Source organism: Ochlerotatus camptorhynchus, unplaced genomic scaffold (assembly GCF_037179485.1).
Source record: "Ochlerotatus camptorhynchus isolate MF236.1 unplaced genomic scaffold, CSIRO-AGI_Acam_v1.1 ptg000521l, whole genome shotgun sequence".
Lineage (NCBI taxonomy): Eukaryota > Metazoa > Arthropoda > Insecta > Diptera > Culicidae > Ochlerotatus > Ochlerotatus camptorhynchus.
The window spans coordinates 189852-213292 of record NW_027041005.1 but is presented as its reverse complement, the minus strand read 5'-3'; the positions used below and the strand labels follow the sequence as shown (position 1 = coordinate 213292).

At 38.7% G+C, this 23441-nt stretch overlaps 1 protein-coding gene across 1 annotated transcript in view; it reads left to right on the top strand.

Moving 5' to 3' along the window:
* The first annotated feature begins 686 nt into the window (after positions 1 to 686).
* ABCD (ATP binding cassette subfamily D) overlaps positions 687 to 23441 on the top strand; it is a 51337-nt gene continuing 28582 nt past the window's right edge. Inside the window, exon 1 of the mRNA XM_065236045.1 lies at positions 687 to 1312. The gene's annotated coding sequence lies outside the window, so the exon portion shown is untranslated. The remainder of the gene's footprint in view (positions 1313 to 23441) is intronic.

Below are 23441 nucleotides of genomic sequence, written 5' to 3'. Positions count from 1 at the left end.
AATGAAGGACTATTTGTGGAAAATAACTCAAGCGATATTTGCCTAAAACATTTGAAAACGTTATCTCGATGCCAGAGATATTTCTGATACATACATAGGCGGTATCCGTATGGAAAGCTTACTGATCTCTGTAAGGCGGCACAGCCTTATAAAGTGAGTGGTACTTTAAAATTGATACGTGTTAGGGCAAAATTAAATTCTAGACTTTTACTCAGAAGGCCATATGAGAGTCAAATGTAGATTCTGAAACTACGTCAAATTGTTGCCTCCTTCTGTGAGACTGTGAAAACACTAATTTAACAAAAGCAATTAAGAACCTTATAATCAACAAGGATTATAAAACATTCAAATAACTAATCGGTAAACAACCCCCATCAACTACAATCCTTTCGATGAGAAAACTTGGATTGAATTGCTTGGCTCCTCGGCAGCATGCTTGCCTGTTGCTGTTGGCGTCAGTCATATAAAAATGTGTGTATTTGTTTATAATGCTAAATGTACTGAGTGGCCCCTCGGAACTCGGCGCGCAAGCTGTTTTACAATTACATTCATTAAAAATGTTTATTGCCATACCATTTATGAATCCGCAGCGAGTGAGCGCACAAAATAAAAACAAGCTCCGCATACTACACATGCTTACCTATCTACTACCGTACGTGCTGAGAGGGTCGTATGGCGTGTGTGCATGTTTGAAGTGTGTACTCGAACCTACACTGATGATTGTTGTGTGTAGTTATTTTCGCTAAAGCTTCTCCGTTCATTGAAAGTTCATTGCAAGCTTCTGTTCCTCACTTCGAGTTCTGACTTACTTATGGTTGGAGTGCGCTCATCTCGTCGTCGGTAGATCCTGTCCTGGTTGAGCTGGTTTTTGCACTTTGTGATAGACTTTATTAGAAAAGACTCACTGCGTGTATAAGATCTGCCTTTGTTTGTGAATACTTCTTCTTAAAATGCTCATTTAGTACTATAAGGTCACGTCAAAAGTGTTTAAGCTCGGAAAGTTACTAAATGTGAAAGTAGAAATACGTAGTCAGAATATAACGGGTGATAGTGGAGGTTGTGCTCAGTGTCTGCCTTGAGCGTGAAGTGACTTCAAGGATATTGTGGATTTCGTTCTAGTGTGCCTTATAGTTGTGACGGGTAACTGAAATTGGGAAAAGAAAACAAACTCGATTCTTATGAAATAATCGTGAAGACAGTGGTGTTCTGCTGTTTATGTTCAACTATTCGACACACGATTGAAGGAAACCATCGCAAAGTGGATTAGCCGTTTTTCACCGTCTCCAATATGCATCAGCGCAGAACGTTCGAGGTAGGTGAAAACAGAAACAATTTTCCAACGTTGTGCAAATATGGCGGTAATCGGGTTTGAAAATTAATGCCTTTAGCTGTTACCCATTGACTTTTGAAAGGCATTTGAATGCAGTTTCTTTTTTATAGCACGTGAAAATAACAGCTTTCGCAAACACATTCAAATGTAAATGTAACAATGTAATGCTTCGATATATGTCATGTAAATTTATAAAGTTTTTGCTGTGCTCCTTCTAATTGCCGTAATATTCTGAAAATAAAGTCTTCACAATAGTTGTTAGCAAATCCATCGACAGAACATGCAATGTTCATTCATCTCTCCAAAGTGTAAATGTAAATCAGCAATAATTGCTAGCGGCGCCGGTGGTGTAGTGGTAAGCGTGATTACCTCTCACCCCACCAGGCCTGGGTTCAATCCCAATCGGCGCCGCCGGGATGTTTTGAGGCATAACATCTCTCGTCACGCTTTACTTCGGAAGGAAAGTAAAGACGTTGGTCCCCGGTTTATGAGTTGATGGGTCGATGGTGTAGGGTCCAGGTATGGGAGCTACGTCCCTGGCGTTGATAGCATTGGTGCTCAGCACGGAAAACAAGATCGACGGAAAACAAATCAACACAGCAAAATAAATTTGGATGCACTTCAATCGTGTCAAAAATATGGTGTAATATTACTTGCCAAAAAGGACAAAATTATTATTAATACAGTGCATGAACTGACATCACGCTACTTTTACTACATTTGTTTTTTTGTGGCCATACAAATTTCATGAAATTTTCGACATGATTGAAGTGCATCCTCTTGGATGTAATATTAAAATTAATTTTTTGCTGTTAATTGAAAAAAAAAATAATTTGTTGCACCCGTCGTTATGTTTTTGTTTTTATTTTTATATTGATTACATTAGTTCTCGTTGGATCTTAATGCAAGTCCAAAAGACTTCCATGCGCAGAAAAGTAACACTAATGGCAATTTCATTTAATATCCAGAACCAGCAACCAAACAAGCTTAGAAGACTTCTACGGATAATAAGGATTCACCGACATCAATTTAACTTGAATGAAACTGTCATTGAAATGCTCCTGATACACCTCTGAAGTCTGCATACCAGCTTTTTTATATTTATTTACAAGATTTGAAAAGATTACCATCCACCAAACTTAATCGGATGAATCAATTGAATTTATATCCATACAGCTTAAACCGTTACCGTACCGTACCGTTTAACATCCGCACACACAAAATTCATTCTCAAAAATAGAGTTTTTATCCGATTATCACCAAATTTTCAGGGAGTAAAAAGAAACAATTAAAGCTGGTTTTGGCATCAAATGGGCGAACCTTAGCCGTAACCATAAGGTTCTGCACGACCTCAGAATTGACGGTTTTTTTTTGCAGATTAACACATACTCTCTTCATTTTTTTTGTACATTCTTCACCACTTTATGTCGTTTTAGAAGGTGCTCCTTCATAATGGCCTAATATTTTTCTATTGGGCACAGCTCCGGAGTGTTTGGGGGGTTCAGATCTTTCGGCACGAAGTCGACATCATTCGCCTTATACCACTCTAGCACGTCCTTCGTGTAGTGACACGATGAAAAATCCGGCCAGAAGATCGTCGGACCGTCGTGAGCCTTCAGGAGAGGGAGAAGCCGCTTTTGGAGACACTCTTCCAAATACACCTGTCCATTCATGGTGCTTGCGGTAACGAAAGGTGTACTCCGCTTTCCGCAAGTACAAATCACGAACTTCGACATCTTCTGTGTCCGGAGGTTCTCTGGATCATCACACATATCCATGGCAGTCACATACAAATTTCGTGGAATCTAGTTGAAGTCTGCCTTCACATATGTCTCGTCATTCATTACGCAGCAGTGTGATTTCGTTAACTTCTGGTCGTACAAGTTCCGGGCACGACTTTTTGCAACCGTATTCAGTTTCTCATCACGATTTGGGGACTTCTGAACCTATACGTATACGTACGTAGTCCAGCTCGAGAGTTTTGCCATTCTGCACGAAAGTCTTTCTCACATGGTACTATTTAGCCACATCTCGAACTCAGGCGTTCGGTTTCCGTTTAAAGGCCCCAACCACGCGTTTGTGATCGTTCTCGTTAACCTGACGGCTTTTTTCATGGATCTTCGCTTCCGATCAACGATTATTTCCGTTGTTGTTGTTGTTTCGTGAATCTACGCTTAAAATTGACCCGCGCACCCTTGTTTATATGCATCACGTAACGTGGCTAGATCACCTCATCGTGGTGTTGTGGTGTAACATCGATCACCAAACCATAATCTTTACTACTTCAAACTAAAGGAACAGTCCTTTTTCAGAAATTAAAGAAACACATCTTAGACCTTGTAACGTTTTACGCTTAGTTGATAGTGACAAAACTTGGATCCCATTCCACAGAGGATGATTGTAAAGCAAGGAGATATGGATTAGTCTATGTGATAATCTTATATTCTTCGTTCTCTTATTTGAATTGGCTACACCCAACCGGTAAATGTAAGATTCTATTACAGGTTTGCATGAAAAGTATGCAGAATTTGCACTATTTCGCGGCATGAACAGATTCGATAAGATGGTCGCCAGGAGATTTTTAAAATAATTTTGTAATTTTCATGTATGCTTATTTTTCGACTGTCATCTCGTGAAGGTTTTACACAAAAATGTGCATTTTGGAAAATATGTTGTAATGTTAATCTGCATTGCATTGCCAGAACTGCCATTAGATTTGTTGTTTGAAGCATATGCAGAGGTTTTAGTAAATCCAACCTTACATTGAATGTAAGAGAAATTTGTTTTGTGTGTACGACTAGGGTTCTGATGCATGGTCAATATCGGTGTCATTGATTGATTTTGTCGCTAAGGCATCCGATTATGAAGATCAAAGGCTGCTCCCACTCAGTGGATTTATGTACCGAATAGAAAGCCAAATTTAATCTGAAGCACGTCCAGAAGTTGTTGGGTGCAAATTCACAATAATACACACTAACTTTATTTTTAAAGAATTCTTTTGACGAGATCATAAAATTTTCGGTTTTTTTTTAAATTATAAAAGATGACGAGTGCTCAATAATCGGAGAATTCTTTCGTGATTTCAAACATAACCTAAACTGTTTGCTTAGGCGTGATGATAGTTCATTATTTTTTTTGTAGAACGTTTAGCAAAAAATATAAATATTATGAGCCTATAGCTGAGCATCTCAGCAATTGTGATAGGAATGTTCGGTAGCTATCGAATATTTTAGTTTCCAAATATTTCAGATAATTGGTTGTTTTAAAAAAATATATGTTAATATGTTAGAGCGAATCGAATCAACTTTCTATAAAAGAAAGTTGCAGGCATAAAATAAAATAAATTCTATTCCTCATTCGTTATTCACTGTTTACAAGCACCGATCACATAATATAGTGTTAAGCTTCCATTTCACTGCTATGCTTGAACCTCTGGCAACAAGACTTACTATGAAGTTTTCTCAAACGTAGAACAGTGGTACTTCTTTTGCATTTGCATAAGGATTCTGGTCTGTAACTGGAATTAGCCGGCTCATTTTTTTTATGCGCTCGTAGATCCACTCCAAAATATCGAACATTTAACGTTATCAAAAATAACAATTTTTTTTTTTTTTTAATTTATTTGTACAGGCTCAATCGAATAAACTTTACAGAGCCGAGTTATCATTTGCATTATACATGAATAATGTCTTAAATCTAGAGTTAAAGGAATTGAACCGATTACTCGCGGTCGTCTCGAGGTTAGTGGAGATTTACAATTTTTTGGATGGGGAAAGGGAGAAGGAGGTTTGAAATATGATTTATTATATAAATATTTAATTAATCCTAAAACATGAACTTATTTCTATTCATCTTGAAAACAAACATAAAAAAAAAACTACACGCACAATACACAAACTAAACACAAGGTTAATCAAACTTACAATCTAAGGTTAGTATTCTTAAAGTAAACATATATGAGTTTCATAAACTCCAGATCACGTCTAGCCAAAATATCCCGAACTGGAACATTAGGTTGTTTACCTCGAGCCCGAAGGGAATCGCACAGCTCAGATCTGACTCCACGATGCTCAGCACAAGACCAAAGGATGTGATCGGCGTCTTGGTAACCTTGTCCACATTCACAGAGATTGCTGTCTCCCAGCCCAACACGAAACAAATGAGCGTTTAACGAATAGTGATTGGACATGAGGCGAGACATCAGACGAATGAAGTCTCGACCCACATCCAACCCCTTGAACCAAGGATTCTTCGACACCTTAGGGATGATCGAGAATAGCCATCGTCCCAAACTCCCTTCACTCCATTTATTTTGCCAGCTGGCGAGCGACTGTTGACGATAAATGAAGAAAAATTCATTGTAGGCGATTTGTCGATCGTAAATATCGCCTTGCATAGCGCCCACCTTAGCAAGTGAGTCCGCCTTCTCATTGCCCGGAATCGAGCAATGAGATGGGACCCATGCAAAGGTGATGACAAAAGATCTTAAAGATAAAGCACTCAGAAGCTCTCGTATTTTCATGAGAAAATACGAGGAGTGCTTTACCGGCCTCATGGATCGAATAGCCTCGACAGAACTGAGACTATCCGTAAAAATAAAATAGTGATCTGGTGCAAGTGAGGCGATCGTTTCTAGCGTATAGTATATTGCCGCCAGTTCAGCAACATATACGGAACAAGGAGCTTGAAGCATTCGAGAGGCGCTATGAAATTCGTTAAAAATACCAAAACCAGCGGACGACTCTATTAGTGATCCATCTGTGAAGAACGATCTTGCGGAATCAACTTGGCCAAACTTTGCAGCGTAAATTGACGGAACAATCATGGAACGATGATGTTCTGGGATCCCACGAATCTCCCGCGTCATAGATAAATCAAAACTAACTGAATTGCCGAAGTCGGAGAAGCATACACGATGGGGATTATGCTGTGAAGGGCTGACATCCTGAGTTATGTACACGTAGTACAATGACATAAAACGAGTTTGAGGGTTTAGCTCAAGAAGCTTCTCAAAGTTTTCGATTACCAGTGGGTTCATAACTTCACAACGGGTGAGGAGCCTGAGGGACAATTCCGAAAACCGATCCGATAGTGGCAACATGCCCGCCAACACTTCGAGACTCATCGTATGAGTCGAGTGCATGCATCCTAACGCGATACGAAGACAACGATACTGGATACGCTCCAGTTTGATGATGTGAGTTTTAGCCGCCGACTGGAAGCAAAAACTACCGTACTCTAAAACCGATAAAATCGTTGTCCGGTACAACGTTAGAAGATCTTGCGGATGAGCTCCCCACCACGTTCCGGTAATTGTTCGGAGAAAATTGATCCTTTGTTGGCATTTTCGTCTCAGATACTCAATGTGGGATCTCCAGGTGCATTTGGAATCGAACCAGACCCCAAGATATTTGAAAGACATGGAATGAGTGATCGGCTTACCCAAAAGTTGAAGCTTCGGTTGTGCTGGGCTATGCTTCCTAGAAAAAACGACCAACTCAGTTTTCTCCGTGGAGAATTCGATACCTAGCTGGATAGCCCAAGTAGACAAATTTTCTAAGGTATCCTGTAAGGGTCCTTGCAGGTTGACCCCTGTGGGCCCTGTCATAGACACTACGCCATCATCTGCAAGTTGTCTCAACGTGCAGTTGTCACTTAGACAATTGTCAATTTCTCTGACATAGAAATTGTACAAAAGGGGGCTTAAACATGAGCCCTGGGGGAGACCCATGTAACTAAATCGAGAAGCTGTAGAGTTTCCATGAGAAAAGCTCATATGTTTCTCTGACAGCAAATTGTACAAAAAGTTATTAATTAATGGGGAAAGGCCACAAGCGTGGAGTTTGTCTGAAAGGACTTCAACCGATACTGAATCAAAAGCCCCCTTAATATCCAAGAACACAGAAGCCATTTGCTCTTTTTTAGCAAAAGCCAACTGGATTTCTGTGGAAAGCAACGCGAGACAGTCGTTCGTTCCCTTACCCCTACGGAAACCAAATTCAGTATCTGAGAGTAGGTGGTTCGTCTCAACCCATTTGTCGAGGCGAAAAAGGATCATTTTCTCCAACAATTTTCGAATGCACGATAACATCGCGATGGGACGATACGAGTTATGATCTGACGCGGGTTTTCCAGGCTTTTTAATGGCTATAACTCTCACTCGCCTCCAATCATCTGGAACAATATTGAACTCCAGGAACTGACAAAACAAGTTCAACATGCGCCTCTTAGCGACGTCTGGGAGGTTCTTCAACAAGTCGAACTTGATCCTATCAGCCCCCGGAGCCGAATTGCGACACGAAAGTAGCGCGAGTGAGAGCTCCAGCATTGAAAAAGGCTGGCTGATCTCGTCTACCGAATTCGTCGTTTCGCGAGGAATCATCTGTGCCGGCACGGAATCAGGACATACTTTTCGCGCGAACTTGAGAATCCACCGATCCGAGTACTCCTCGCTTTCGTTGTTTGAAGACCGGTTACGCATCCTTCGCGCCGTGTTCCAAAGCGTATTCATCGACGTTTCGCGCGATAAACCGTCCACGAATTGCCGCCAGTATCCGCGTTTCTTGGCTTTGATGAGGCTCTTGAGTTCGCGTTCAAGAGTTGAGTACGCTTCGAAATACTCGGGTGTTCCGCGTTTCCGGAAAAGCTTAAAAGCGTCGGATTTTTTACGATACACCTCAGTGCATTGCTGGTCCCACCAAGGGGTAGGAGGTTTCCTACGGAAAGACGTTCCTGGAACCGGCCGAGTTTGAGCTCGAAGCGCGCTGTCCAAGATCAGATTGGAGAGGAAGTTATATTCCTCCAACGGTGGAAGCTCTTCTACCGACGACACGGCTTCATCTATCGCGGTCTTGAACGTTGTCCAATCGATATTACGGGTGAGGTCGTACGCGACGTTAACGGATTCCGACGAATTGAACCCACTGGCAATCGAAATTTTGATCGGCAAGTGATCACTACCGTGGGGATCCTGGATCACATTCCACGTGCAATCCAACGATAATGAATTAGAGCAAAGTGTGAGGTCTAATCTACTTCCATTTGAGGATGGACCAGCCAGACGTGTTACTTCTCCATTGTTAAAAATTGTCATATTGAAGTTATCACAGAGGTCATATATCAAAGTAGAACGGTTGTCATCATACAGTTCCCCCCAGCCTGTACCGTGGGAATTGAAATCTCCCATAATCAACCGTGGAGTAGGAAGAACTGAACAGATATCTGAAAGTTGTTTTTGACTAATCGAAACTCGGGGAGGAATATACACAGAAGCAATACAAAGGCTCTTGCCTTTAACAAAAGCCTGACATGCGACAACTTCAATACCTGGAAATTGTGGAAGATTCACTCTATAGAAGAAATGGCACTTTTTGATCCCCAAAAGTACTCCTCCTCCACGCGAATCCTCACGATCCAGTCGAATAATGTTAAAATCATGAAAAGGAAGATCGATATCTGAAGAGAGCCAAGTTTCACACAGAGCAAATGCATCACAATCGTTATTGTGAACCAAAAACTTAAACGATTCTATCTTAGGAATAAGACTTCGACAATTCCACTGTAGAACAGTGATCAAATCCCCGACCTCGTTTGGAAAATTATCCATCGAAGGAGATGATTGCTGCAAGGAGGGGCCACTTTAATGTCAACTGCTTCAAGAGGGTTTTCACAGTAGGAAGCATTGCCAGAACAATGCTTTTCAGAGGATCAGAAATATCGAGGTAATTGAGGATACTGTCCACAATGTTATCAAATGAGAACAACCCAGATGAAGAAGGGGTTTCTGTTCTTAAAATTGGGGCATCAGGGGTTTTGGATGTCCCCGGAAGAGGTGGAAAATCCTGGGTATAGTCAGTTCTGCGGAATCCAGGAGGAGTAGAAGTTTCCTTTTTTCCACCACTCCTTGATTTGGGCAAGCTGATTTGGGGTTCTTGATCTGCAACTTTTCGCGAACGGATGCGTTTTCGTTTCCGGGCAGAACCTTCCGGAAAACTGAAAGAAACTCCCTCCTCAGCCAAGTCAGAGCCAGACTCGTCATCTGACAAAAGAGCGAAGGGATTTGTTTCGTTGGTCGATGGCTTGGCTGTCTTAAGCATTTCTGCAAAAGACCGCCTGGAACGTTCTTTAAGAGAGCGCTCTAGTTTTTCCCCGCGTTGTTTGTACACCGGACACGACGAGAGACCATGAGGAGGAGATCCTTTGCAGTACACGCATTTTGGTGCCGTGACTGTGCAGGCGCCATCCTCGTGCTTCTCCCCGCATTTGGAACAGCGTGCCTTGCTGCCACAGTGGGACGCCGTATGTCCCAACTGCTTACAGTTTTGGCAGTTCATGACCCGGGGAACGAACAAGCGCACAGGTAGTCGAAGTTTTCCCAGCTCGATATACTGAGGAAGGGCTGAACCAGAAAAGGTCACGCGAAACGAGTCTGTGGGGGTAAAACTCTTTTTACCCTCGCTGACAGATACTGAGCCCAGTTTTTGGACATCCAGTATCTTCACCGGGGGGAGCAAGGGGTTCTTGAAACGGCCAACCGCCTGCTTCTCCAAGATCTCGGGGGTCAGACTCGCTTCGGTGACCACACCTTCGATCTCCACATCACGAGCTGGTATGTAAACCCTGTACTCAATCGTAAAGAGCTGGGAGGCAGCAATCTCGTTAGCCTGCTTCAGGTTAGAAACGACAACACGAAGTTTATTATGCCTAACCTTCGTGATTTCGGTCACGGCCGAGTATCGCTTCGTCAGATCAGTGGAAATTTGCATCAAATTCAAAGGTTTGTTTTTGGGCTGAAAGTAGACAACCCATGGCCCAGTCGAGTCATCTGGATAGGCTCGCGATCGGGGGTTTTTCTGAGACGAACCATGAATGACAGGACGTTTTCGTCTTTTCTTGCCATCGAGTGGCAAACTGGTGTCATCTTCCGACAAAATGTCCATATCGTCTTCTGACGAGACGTCCATTTTGCCGTACTAGTGGGAGCGGTAAACGCTCTACCACTGAAACGATGCTTAAAACCACACAGACACAATAAACAGAAAAAAACTACAAACACAGAAACACAAAATTAAATTTAACTGATGGGCGAGAGAAAGAAACAGGAAAAAAAAACTTATCTGCTATACTACTACCACCGAGTGATTACACAGCAGCAGCGGAGCGACGCGCAGCGTGGGTGACCTTCGATGCGCGTGTGCGGGCGATCTTTGTAGTGGTGTGCTTGTATTAGGCTCGGCACTCAGCTGGACACACGATGATGGATGACCGGTATAAATGCGGAGGCAGATGCTGACACTCGATGACGATGATCTGTGTGCCGGTATGCGTGATAACGCACCGATGGTGCGCAAAATGGTTGGCGAATTGGCAATCGCAAAAACAATTTTCCTTCCGATGATGCCGAAAACACACTTTCTTCTCAGAAAAAACTCACTTTCAGATAATTGTTCAGCCGGGTACTATGCCAGTAATCACTAAGCGAGAAAAAACTGATAATTTAAACCAACCGAATACCGAGAAAACTTCCGAAATACCGGAGCGCGAAACAAGTCGACTGTACTTCTTGCTAGGTCGCAGTGGGGGTGAAAAAAAAAATAACAATTGGTTCAGTAAATTTTAACAAATTTTCGGTTACAAAATGATGAATAAACAGTAAAATTAAAATTATCAGTCAGTAATCAATATTTCCGAAATAAATTACAGAATAGATGAATTTAGTTTACAGAACTTATGCTGGGCTTAGTCCACGTAATAAGTACGGAATATCTAATATGCAGTTAAATACATAGGCCGTATGAATAAAAACAGTTTACTTTCCTTTCCCGTGCTTTTCTTACGGAGCGAGTAAAGTAAACTCTTTTATTCATAAGAGCAAATAACTAAAACTCAAACTACACTGAACTTACACTCGAAGTCCCTAGGACTCTCAGCTGATGTGTATTACGGATCTACTCTCAAAGTTCAATTAACGTATTAAGAAAGTCCTTCAGGCATCTACGAACGATTATCAGGCAAGTACACTTTACCTTTGTTATAGTCGTCAGACTTGTTCTCAAATCCTTTCGTTGAAGTCATGCGGATTCTTCAAGAAAATCCACCGAATCCGCTCTGAAGTCTCTTGAACCTGTATATAATAATATGCAGAATTTTGCTGAAAGCTCTTAAGGTAATGTCATAAGAATGCACCGAAATGTTTCCGAAAGCAAAAACATTTGATGTCAGAATTAGAACAAAAATCGAGCTCTATTGTGTAGAGCATATTCCGGCCAAATAGCAAAATATAAACAAATTTCAAAGTCTACCCTGTCCGATTCCCGGTTCGCTGGAAATCATTCATTGTGCTGGAGTTCTGGCTGATTTAAGAAAATGGTGTATTCGATATTTTTAACGGAATCATGTTCCCAAATCGAAATGACGTCTAACGATAATGTCCCCTGAATATTTAAACAGGAAATTTTATCAGATTCAGTATGCCAAAATTTGAAGAAATACAACATATAAGTTGTGCAAATTCAGATACGTAGCCAGGAAGACTTCTAACGATCCAAATCTGACTAAAATTAATGCTTATTACAAACTTATATTCATTGATGTCTCTTTAGTGTTTTTGCGGACTGATTTTCATTTAGTTGTACTAAAATAAGATGTAAGGTATGCTAAATTCTGTATACTGTTCAGCTTCTGCCATAAATATCTTCTTTTTTACGATAGTCAATCCAAAATAAGGCCAACTTGCCGATTTGCGATTTTTCTTTTAACTTTAAATTAAGATTTTTTTTAACTTTAAATTAATTTAAAGACTCTTAAGACTATTTTGTTCTTTATGTGCATGTGCATGTGCTGGGATGCCAACAGAGAATTACTGTACAGTACAAATTCTAAAGTAATTATTATGGTAGATTGCACAAGCACATAAAACAGAACTAGCTTATTTTTAGGTCACACTGTACTTTATTTTTATTTGAGAAAATTTAAAATCTTTAGAGTTATCAAAAAGTTTTTAAACGTGGTTTGAAAATCTATATGAAAAGCAGTTACTGGTGACGACTATATAATTTCCAATTCCAAATAACAAAACATTTCAAAATTCCAAGTGTTGCTTACAAATTTAATTTAAGAGATTTATTTAATGGAGTTTATAAAAACAAATAATGTCTGTCAAATTAGAGCTCCATCACGGCAGCGTAGCTGTTTTTGTAAAGCACAGTCCCATTTGAGCGGATGCCTCTCAAGTCGAAGGTCACAAGCTCAAATCTCATCCCCCGACAAATCACGAATAATTAAATAAAAGTGTTTAAGTGAGTTCAATACAAAAAAGTTCTAGTTTAAAAACTCAAAACTGTCGAGCAGCTCCATATAAAATCGTCCTGAAATAGCTAAAATCTGACGCTAATCTTTCCGATTCAAATTAAACTTTGCCTATGTTTTCAACAGGATGGAATATGAATCTTCCATTGCAATTTAGACCGTTTTCTCTGGCGTAATGCGTATGTATTTTCATTGGCACTATGTTTGAAAAAAACATTTTTCAAAAACATTTAATTGTACCGAAATGCTGTTTAAGGACGAGTTGTAGAGAATTGATTTTAAAACGTGAAAAAATGTACACTGAAAAAAATTAATTAAAATACATTACGTTCAGTACGTTGCGTTTCGAAGATGAACATCTTTTGTCACTATATGAAATCGATCTTTACCAGTTTAATCCTTTTAAATATTATAAGTTAAATATGTTACAACTTAACAAGTCAATAACAAACTGATGACTGATGATGAAATTTGAATAAGGTTAAGAACAAACGACGGTTACACACCTTTTTTCGCCATGCTCATAATTTGGCTATGTTTTGTTGATATTTCATGTTTTTTAGTTGTTTTAGTGAAGTGTTCATGTGATTATATTGATGATTAAAATCTTATTCATTCGGGGTACACATACATATCGCCCACTGAACGCACGAATATTGTTATTTAATCGGCCGTACCTCAAAACTGGTGCGCTTAAACTTCATTTACATACCCTTTTTCATGCTGGGAAATATTAGTATTAATTAATGATATTTAAAAACTGCGTATTTGGGTACAATACTATTCAAACAATTCATCCTGAGCAAGTAAAAATAAACATTACTCATTACAACATTACAACATTTACCTTTTTACCATGTTTTTTTTTTAAATAATTTTGTATTTTTTATGATAGTCTATTTTTCGAACATGGTTTGTTTTCCCAAATGCATTGCGTCTAGAACATCATTTTGTGAAGGTTTAATTAAAAAATATGCATTCTAGAAAAACTTGCTTGTACGTTGTGGTCCATTGCAATAACTGCTATTTCATTTGTTGAGTGAAACATATGCAGAGGATGCACTAAATCCAACCGTACATGGATGTAAGAGAAACTAAATGTTAAACTTCAACCCTTTTGTGCCAGAGTTTTGTTTTTGTTTTTTACTACACCGTGTTAATCAAATAGGAGCATGTGTATAAAATATAAGACGGGGACTTTTAAATAGAATGTTTTACATTTGAATTTTTGTTTTATGTTACGAGTTAAAATCATAATTTTTTATCGTATATATTTTTTTGTAAGGTGATATTTTTTCCAGCAACTTTGTCTGAGTCGTCATTTTGATTAATAGGATCGTTCTCGATGATTTATTTAAAAATAAACCGTTTTCAAAAATGAGGCATAATTTGACTATAGTGAACAATCATATGAGGTCGCAACTAAGAGATTCATCAGTTAGCGTGGAAATATGTATATGTACCAGTTTAAGTTAAAGTCACTTTAACACATTTAAGGTTGTCCGGGGATGAGATCTGAACTCGTGGGCCTGACTCCTTTTAAAATAAGACTATATTAGTTTACTAGATAATTATTATCACTATTTGGCGAGGCATTTAGAGCATATTTGGCCTTAAAACTAAACTTTAAAAAAATGTCCGGTATTGCAAACTAAGTATCCGGATTTCCGTGACTTAAGATACCAGTGATGGCTGTTACGGGGCAATCCCTTAATCCCAATGGTTCCAGTTATGGCACTACTGCATTTTCTTTGTTTTATTTTATTTTATTTTTTTTATACAGGGGGAATCTGCTCCTAGACACCTGAGAAGATAACTCAGGGTGTGGGGATGGGAGAAGTAGCGCTCCCGACCCACTAAACCTTACCCTGTGCTTTTGGCCCTTACCCTCCCCGGAACCGACCGAAAGCATTACATCATGGAAGGGGCCGGTTGCGCTATGGCGCATCACACTAGTGGTGTGTCACAGACTTGACACTCGCTACTGCACAGTGAGCAGCTGTGCAGGGCCTTCCTCTTATTGTTCGCTGTTAACTGTTCGCCTGAGTTCTAGAGCAGACGTGATAGCCAGCCAACTGTCCACGGCAGCACAGGACAGATGTGACCGCTTACCAGCTGCGTGTGCTTAGCACTCTAAGAACCCGGTGTCACTCCTGCCTTTGCACAACGAGGGTTTGTGTAGGGCTTATCGACCTCCTGGGACGAGCTGGATGGGGCTCCAGCATCCTTACTCTGCTGTAGTTCGTTTAGCCGCAATATCTCTCCCTTCGGTTCGATAATTAACGTTGCTAGGGCACACCACGAGGAGGCGAACTACTTCATGCCCCAATGACACTACTGCATGCATAACTGCACATCTGAAGCATCACTCCTAAATGAAGGATCAGGAGCCCTCAGCTTTGTGAGTTCAATTTACCCATTTGCACCCAAGATGTATCAAAACTGAGAAATATAAGTCAGTTTTGTATGAGCAAGTAAACTATACTAAATTAAACAATTTTTCATAAAATAATGAGAGACTTTGGTATCATTCTAAATAAAAAAAAATCCCTAAATTTGTGTGTTCAACATCTGCTTACTATTGATTTCTGTATTTATTGTATGGAGATGCACAATAAATAAATGTGAGAGATACATCTAAACTTGTAGCGTATTTTGCAATAACTAAAATATCACCGGCTACAACTTCTGACCCTCCCCCTTCCCTCAAATGCTACGTCATTTATGCATTCCATTCAGAGATATAATGCAAATAAGCATTATTTACATACATTTGTTCAAATGTTCACGAGTTCAAATCTCACCCCCGGACAAGTCACGAATAACCCAAGAGTGACTATGATAAAAAAAAAGAAAAAAAAAACAAGTTCTGTTCTATTTATAGGACGCTGAGAGAAAATGAGTTAAGATTTAATGGCAGTTCATGATCGTACACACTTAATTTGTATTGCCAATATTCAACAGCCGAATAGTTTAGCATTTTATTTTGCTGAGACTCAGTAAAAAATTTGCCAAATCTCAGCTAACAAATGTTAGTTTTGCTGGGATCTCAGCTAATAAGCAGTGCCGGTGGTGTAGTGGTAAGCGTGATTACATCTCACCCCAGCAGGCCTGGGTTCAATCCCAGTCGGCGTCGCCGGGATGTTATGAGGCATATCATCTCTGATCACGCCCTCCTTCGAAAAGCCGTTGGTCCTCTGTCCATGAGTTGATGGGTCGATAGGTAGGGTCCAGGTGTGGGAACTGCCTTCCTGGCGTCGGTAGCATAGGGGCTCAGCACGGAAAACAACATCGACGGAAATCAAATCAAGGAAAAAAATCTCAGCTAACAAATAGATATGTTGCAGAGATATCTGGAAACGTATATGCCGAGCTAATCGGCTGTTGGAGATTTTACAGATTGAGCTAGATTGAGTGGGTATTTTTTTATTTTATTATCAATTATTCTTTACAAATAGTGTTATAATTTACTCCATTACGCTTTTAATTCAGTGACGTAAAGGCATGAGACAGGCACATGTTAAACAAATGATTTTTTTTCTCATGATGTTTGAGATGAGTTTTTGGTTATCATGATGTTTGAGATGACTCGTCAAGTAAAAATTCTTTTTCCCAAAAAAAAAATAAATAATTAAATTGCTTACCTCATCATGGATATTTACTCGAGAGCAGTCGCGTAATATCACCAAAAAATGAGCGGTAGTTTTACTTCAATTGATTCGAGATTTAATTGTATTTCAATGTCAAATCTTCATCTTTCAAGTGATGTAAAAACATTTTAAAAATATCCTAGGAGCTGAATAGATTTTATGGAGGTATGAATAACTGACGTCCGCTCTTGAGGCGAACGACGATTGTACGTGTAATAAGTATGGGAAAATGCGTGACACAGGGGGGAAGAGGTAATAAAAGAGCATTTTCACGCCAACTGCCTTATCGATTTTATGTTTCCCTCTCCGAATTCCATGAATATTCAAATAATTGTTCACTAGAGACAATGAACCAAGTTTGTGCCGGAGTGCGGCTATTTTGATCAACATTTTTTTTTTTTTTCAAAACGGCGTATTCGATATTTTTCAATAAATCATAGCACGCAAAAAGTTGTTGAAAGCTGCATTACTTTTCAGAGAAAAAAAAATCACAAATTTTTGTCGAATATTTTAAAAACTGTTGAAAACTTCAATAAAAAAAAAGTAAATTTTTAAGATTTTTCACCTGATGTTTATTTGATAATGATAAATGATAAATTTTCTGAAACGGACACAATGGATTTGTGTTTTGTATGCATAACTTTTCCAAGTTCATCATTTCCTCATTGTGATAGGTGGTCACGCCATGATCCACCTTAATCCGCTGACTTGCTCCTACTTGCTGCAGGACCAAGTGCCACGCCGCGCCGTCCGAAGCGGTAATGAGCAGAAGCATGACAGCAGCGTTGTTTTATATCTTTTCAGGTTCAAGCAGAACGATGTACAACCTCGATTATGATGACTGGGTTAGGGAAAATCGTTTATTTCATGAAAACAGAGATAACATTATCATTTGTACATTTTTCAAATGCTTTTTGTGGAAAATTGAAAAAAAAAAAAATATGTATTTCAGCAGATTTGTAATGTAATATCCTATCGATTGGCGTATTTGGATTTTATTTTCATCTATAAATGACAAAGTTACAAACGTTCAAAACCTAACACTATTTCACCACACATATTTTTTGATTTGCACCCCAGTATAGTCGACAAAGACGTAGTTCTACGTCAAAAAAAGGTTTGGCATGACACACGATAATTAATCGTAAACCCTATATCAAACTACGGAAGTTCAATAGCTTGTGTTATATTTCAAAGTTCAACAATTCTACTTTCCCGCCTAACCCAGGAAATGAGACATTATTTTGCAACAACACGAGTCATAGCAATAGTCTCCATGCGCATTCAGTACAATGGAAGACACGATATCAGACCTATCTTCGTAGCACTTAATGGCTTCACTGCGTGGGTAACGACTATCATTCCAGCTAATCTCTCATCGAGAGTACTGATCCATCAGCCACTCCGTGACGAAATAAGACTAAATAAATACTCGTCGGGTGGCAACTGAAAATTAGTCTAATCATTACCTTACGCCTCGTGCAATTACCTCAATTTACCGGCATTCGTGGAAGAATAGACAATTACTAGTAGATTCTGCTGTGTGTATTAATCGATAAAATCAGTCAGCCCTTTCACCTCATGCTTGATTATCCTTTATTTGCTGTTTTAATCTCGTGTATGTCACTGGCATTCTTGAACAAAAAATAGCCTTGATTGTGTACTGATGGTGAGTACTTGGGAATAAGATATAAAAGCCACTCATAATACTAATCTAATTTATCACACATACTTCGCGTATGAAAAGCACAACCTTACATTACCATACGTGGTATCAGCTGTTTTCTACTCACACAAATGCAACAGGGTCGCTACTACACCAACGCTACAGTGGAACACGAAGCGTCATAAAGAACAGTTTTGTGCATTACTCATCTAGCAACTGAAGCTATTTAGAAGTAAGTGCGATGCAACAACCGCGAAACGGCCAACTACTATTCATTGTCATTCTCCATGCGCTGCACTGGTGATCGGTATCCAAATTGGTGACTACAGTTCGATTGCAAATGATTGAAACCAGTTTCGGGATCTAATTTTGAAATGCATCACCGTTTATGGCTGTAACAACATTTTTTTTTTTTTTCGTATCGATCATCACTAGCATTGAAACAAGATGAAGGCGCTCATCTAATAAAATTTGACCTCAGATTGCAAAACTTTGAATGATATTTTTTAAATTTGTGAAGTATTTCCTTTCATTTTTTTTAATTTCCATGTCAGTGTCGGATGCTGTATGAAAGTTTATTTTAAGAATAACAAAATTTAAAAAAAAATACATTGATATAATTGTTTATTAAAAACTTGTGCTGAAGTCCAAATCCTTTGGAGTAAATCATTGAAGGCTGATTTTCTTCTGACGAATTCTTGCTGTTTCTTTCTTCAACAACCATGATAAGCTAAAGTCACCATAGAAAATCATCAATCCAATAAAAGAAATGAGCAATCAGCACAAAGTTCTTTGTTAGCTTGAAATGTTTATGTATTAATTAACTACATCAGATTGTAGTATTTTTTCTGCGATAATATTGAAACGTACAGGAGGGTTCCGTTTGCCATGAGTAAACCATCGTCCATCGGCTCATTGTCACGGATTTAACAACAGATACAGACTGCTGTTCCATTTCTGTATTTCTCAGCAATATTCATTTGTTGGTACACAGAAAACCGTACGAGTTGGTATTGTTACTTTTGTGGCCGGAATGACAACATAAACACGTGCTTTGCTTTACTTCCTCTGGGCGCCTTCGACGACGAAGACGATGGTGATCATCAAGCGTAAGGTGAACGAACAAATAATATATTGGATGCATGTGGTATTGTATACCAAAGACGGCAACAAGACGCGATCAGGCCACGGTGGTTATCACCGTAGTTGATAAGAATATTTTACATGGACTTAGAACAGTCGTTCTTGAAGCAGGTCATTCGAAGAATTAGAATCAGTTCAATTGGAGGTATTGGGGGGGGGGGGGGATAACGCAATAGCACATTTAAATGGTTATATACCGATATACACTGAGTTTGATATCAAATGTGAGTAGATAAGACAGTTACTGAAAGTACTTATTTTCGTAATTAATTTTCAGTAAGGCTTTTTTGAGGAGAATGTTGAATGTATCAATAGCTACACCCAACTGGGTAATATTCTATTAAATATTTGCATGAAAAGTATGCATCATTTGGAATGTTTCGCGACTGAACAGATTCTGTAATGTGGTTGCCGGATGGTTTTTAATTTTGACGTAGGACTACGTCTGTGATTTCTATATGGAGGTACACTTTGTGAAAACCGAAAATGGAACATGTAACAAAATTATGAAAGATTTTGATCGTTAATAACTCAGCTACCCCTAGACCAATTTCAATCATTTTTTCACCAATCGATCAGAAATATTTCTACGCATCTGTTAAGTTTAAGACTTTGTCATTTTTTAAAATGTCACTGTTGAAAATCTCTCGAATGTGCAATTGTTGCTATGATAAATAAAATTATCACCGATTGCCTGCTAAAAGTGATTTCCCTAACACAGCTGTCAAAGCTGAATTCCATCCGGTCTCACCAAACGGTGCTTATTCAATCAAACGAAAGGTTGCCTGCAAGCAGCTAGCTATCAAGGCTGGCCTCAACCGCTGATCGGATTCAGTTCTAATCACCGTGTGTGGTGGAGTCCGAACTTTGGCATCAGCAGCAATAGCAGTGCTTTCGGTACGTGGCGTTGAACATTGTTCTCCAGTACACAACGAAAGGCTGCCTGCAGGCAGCGAGCTGCAGTCCACATGAGCTTCTATAGAAAGAGGAAGAAGCCGCACCGCTATTGATCGAAATCAGTAGCTCTTCGTGAGTCGCTGTGGGCCATCTATGTCGAGCACGTCATATTAAAGAGTATAAACAGAGAGAACTCTGATCAAATTCCTATTCCTACACAAAACACACACTCCTGCTGTAGTTAACAAATTAGATTTATTATATAAGTCCACGTAGTCCTACGTCACCATTCCGTATAACCCCTTAGGGGTCCGCGGGTCCCTTGTAGTTTTTTGTTAGCTTATTTTTCGAACAAAATTTGTTTCCCCAAATGCATTGGGTCTAGAAAACCATCTTGTGAATGTTGTGTATGTATGTATGTATGTAAAGGATACCACTCATTGTTGCAAGGCACAGCCATTAGACAGTGGACTGCCCACCTCGTATGACTTAATCAAGTATGATACCTGGTTGTATTTCATTTACCTATGTATGAAGGGCCAAAAATGGACGGTGAATCCGTAAGCAAAAACACTTACGCGTGATCCACGGGAGCAAGAAGAATCTCCTTCCAATGATATAAATGTTCCAAAAATCATCTTGTGAAGGTTTTATTCAAAACTATGCATTCCGAAAAAAAAGCCAACCTTACATTGGATGTAAGAGAAATTTGATTTGCGTGTAGTATCCAAAAAAATAGTGCAACGGGTTTGCATGCGCGTTTAAACGTTCTCAAATTACGATTGTTTGCAGTGATCCTCTCTTAAAGAATGGCAAAGGTTTTACTTCTAGCGATATGCGTGTGCACCCTAGGTGTTCTATTTTCGGGGACCAACGGCTTTACTACTGATCAGAGATTTTATGCCTCAGAAAATTCCGACGACGCCTATTGGGATTGAACCTAAGCCCTATGGCAGTCACGCTTACCACTATACTACCGGCACCACTGAATCTAGACTGCTGGCTTAACATTTTTTTGTAGTAGTGCACTATAAAAATTGTTTTTATTTTATCAAATACAGCATTTAGCTAAGTATATCATAAAAAAATTAAATTTTAACAGCCAAATCATTTTTTTTTATAAAAAGTGGTCGATGAATTAAACTCTTTTTTTAGGTGCGAGTGAAACTGACAGCTAGTGGTTAAACAGTCTTGAAAAATTAATGTTTCTACATTGTAAAAACATTCAAAATAAATATATGATTATCGTAGGTCATTATGAAGATTGACCACATCCGATTAAGTCCTCGGCAGTGCAGATAATTTTTGACATGACAACTCATACCAGCACTGGTCTTGGGTAGCCCTGAGGAAGAGGGGAACAACTTGATATGTGTCTAAACTCATCATGTGGCACATTAAGTGACATTAGCGGTGACGGTGGATCTATTTCGGACATATATAGCCTAAGCAACATATAGCAAATTCGGACATTAAACTTGTTTCAAATTAATTTTTGGCATTGCCCGTCTAGTCCTGAGGGCAAACTATTTACGAAAATGCCGCTATTTTAAAATGTACCAACAAAATGTAATTACTTATTTCAACAAGCAATGTAAAAGTGAATTAGGAACAGGATATTAAACAATGTTTGTTGTCAATTTTACTGTTTTTGTGCACTACCTTAGACTCACCGAAATCTACATCACTTCGCCGCTAAAGGAATTAATTTTTGTTCATATTTTTACATTTGACTGTTCCCGTAACAAGTATGATATTCTGAAATGTATTAAATGTTGAAAACTAAGAGTGGATGTGACTAAAAACACATTATTCAATAGTTAAACCATCAAACAATCCGTCCATCATACCCCCTCTATCTGACTTACCCTGAATATCCCTACCTTTTATAACACAACTGAGAGTTTCCAACTGACAAACATTTTGAGTCAAAAGTAACAGTTTAAAAATAGGATAAAAAGTTGTATTTAACGATTTTTTTTTTCAATCTGAAATTGTCCAATTTGAAAATTTTACATTTTACATAAGATCTATTGCAGATGACGCGACACGCAAATTTTTGGCTCGTGATTACACTTTGCATTTAAAACTTATAATAAACTTCATAAAATTGCTTTAATATGTGCACCAATACCACCAATCAATAATGAATATAGTCACTAATTATTGCAACTAGAAGAAAAACACGGTGTGACGTGGCAACGCCACCTAAAACTAATTTTTTAGACATTAACTCTGTTTTAATGTAAATAAATGTAATTAATTAATGTTAAAATATTACTCAGAAAATTTATAACCTGTTCTTTAGAGGTTGTCTAAAATTAACCACAATTTAAAGTGAAACAACGCATAAAATAAGTATGGCTCATAATCATTTAAAAAATGCATAGACAAACAGACATCCCAAGTAACAATTCAACAGTCTTTTGGCTTTCACTTTGAATTATTGTGGTTTGAAACGGGAATAAAAAGCAAATTAAGTTTAAATACCACTTTTACCAGTGCAAAACATTCATCATTAGAAGTTCAGCTTTTTTACCATTAAAGTCTGACGATCAAGTCAAAAATCATCTGGTTTTCAAAATTAATGTAATGAAGCACTCGATACTTTCATAAAAACTGTTCTGTAAGTAAATCATAAACCTACGTAGTGTTTGTTTATTGATGCCCCGGCGAACAACTCCATAAAGGTGTTTAATAAGGTGCAAAAAGAAATCAAATCAAATTTAGTGTATTTCAGTTTGGCGTGCACTTAGAAAATTACAACCGTAAATTGTTGACGGTGGATGCCCACAGAATCTCTTGTCATTTTTGGATTTGAAATTTTCCATCAGTTTTCAAGAGCTGACTTTGAAGAAACAGTGGGTAAAAGTATCAAAAGAAGTCGGCCCCACCATTTCCCAAAACCTTATGAGTGCTGCTGGAGTTCTAATAACGCAATGAGGTAAAAATCTAACCATAATGTTTATTTGCTGAAAATTTGAAGACAATCCTAATTAAAATGAATTTTTGGCGATCATTTTTGTGTATCTCACTTTTTTTGAGTACAGTCTTTAAGAGAGTGAAGCAAATTCGGTCCATGAAGCATAGGAAGTCGTCAACGGAGACTCTTAAAGTTTAATGGAACACATAAATTAGTGTCAATGTCGTTTGCGATCCGATCTGAATAAAACAGATCAGGCTTCTCCAGAAGTTGCGTTTATATGATCTATGCTCTGAATAGCCTGCATCAGTGTCAAGCTGCGACTGTGGACAGGAAACTGGCTGGCTTCCAAACCATAGCACAGTGGTTTAAAAGTACGATACCACGAACTAAATTCAATAGCAATAGTGCTTGACTATAAGGTCAAAGTGTTTCCTGAAGAATTGTTCATATCAAAGCTCTCCACATTATTGAAATATGTAAAATAAATCATGGCTTACTATGAAAAAATAAATAGAAGCATAC